The sequence below is a fragment of the Gadus chalcogrammus genome, chromosome 10 (assembly GCF_026213295.1).
Source record: "Gadus chalcogrammus isolate NIFS_2021 chromosome 10, NIFS_Gcha_1.0, whole genome shotgun sequence".
Lineage (NCBI taxonomy): Eukaryota > Metazoa > Chordata > Actinopteri > Gadiformes > Gadidae > Gadus > Gadus chalcogrammus.
In genome coordinates, this window is record NC_079421.1 from 3,529,236 (window position 1) to 3,530,650 (window position 1,415).

Below are 1,415 nucleotides of genomic sequence, written 5' to 3' on the forward strand. Positions count from 1 at the left end.
GACATGTGTAGTATTCAAGATAAAGTAAATGTATACAATGACAGGATAAGTAAACAACTAAAAACTTTCTATGAAAACCAAAACCTAAATTATAATATTTTTTCACCTAAATCACAAGGGTTCATGAATATGCTAATTGGCAACGCCCCTTCACATCTTCCCCTGGGAGAGCCAGCTGGCCAAATTACAAAGTTTATTTATTTTTCATCATTATGAGATACAAAATCTGACTCTGACCTGAGGTCAAATGTGAGCAATGTCATGTTATCTTGGTTTCCTTCAGTGCAGTTCAAAACGCGTTCTCCCCTGTTCATTTAAGTTTTCACTCTATTTCGTCTTTTTTCATTGGCCATGCTCAGATCCAAGTTTAATACATGAATAGGTCATAGCGGGCATTTTGTCAGGTCTACGAAAGACCAAACTCTAAGTTTGGATTATTCTGCTCTTTTGCTTACTAACTTTGCTCAATTTGTTATTTGTTAACTTTGAATTATATCTGTGAAGACATGTTTACTTGTTAAATTCGGAAGACTTGATTTGGTAATTTGGAAGGCAATCACCAGAGGGGTGAGTGTGCGACAGCATGACGCTGATCAGTGTGTGTACTGTGCTTGAACATTTTGTTTTGAAATATTGTCCCTCCGGTTGGGTGGTAAAAGGAAGAATTTACAGATGCTGCAAGACCAGGTAGGGTAAACCAGACAATTCAGCTGGACGGCTGGAGGAGTCAAACTAATGTTTCTGTTTGTTTCATGTTTATCTGACAAGAAAGTCATGACTGACTGAATATATCCAATTACAGTCAAAGGGCATCGATTCAATTCAACTTTTAATGATCAACATCATACTTTCCACTGTAATTCATTTAATGGCAAAGAATCGAATCGTGGTCAATGTAAAATTTGAATGCCAACATTAAAGCATTAATGCATTCCGAACAGAGCAGAATAATCGATTGTTTCATCATTACCGCTTGATCTGCATTCATGTACAACGCACTGATCAATGCTCATTTCATGAACAACATCACTGCCCCTCAAAGCAGTCATCATGGATTTTAATCTAACACCTTCTGTTGCTGGAGCTAAATGTCGTACAATATGTACCAGCTGCACTAGTTCAGCAGCCAAATGCTGACAGTAGCCACAGCCGTTTCATTCGTAGAAACTGGAAATGGTAGCCCCTTAACGCTCCAGCAGATAGGCTCCGATCGGCCTGATGGTGAATAAATACGTCTGGAAGCTGAATGTCCAACCTGGTGAGGAAATGAGAGCTGGTCGAGGAGGGGGAGAGGAAACTGGACTGGGTGAAAGTGGAGCTCAGTGTTTGATTTGTTCAATTGGGTTATTTTTGCCCCTCCCATAATTGCAGAGGCAATAGTGATCGAGCTCACTCTCTCTCTCTCTCTCTCTCTC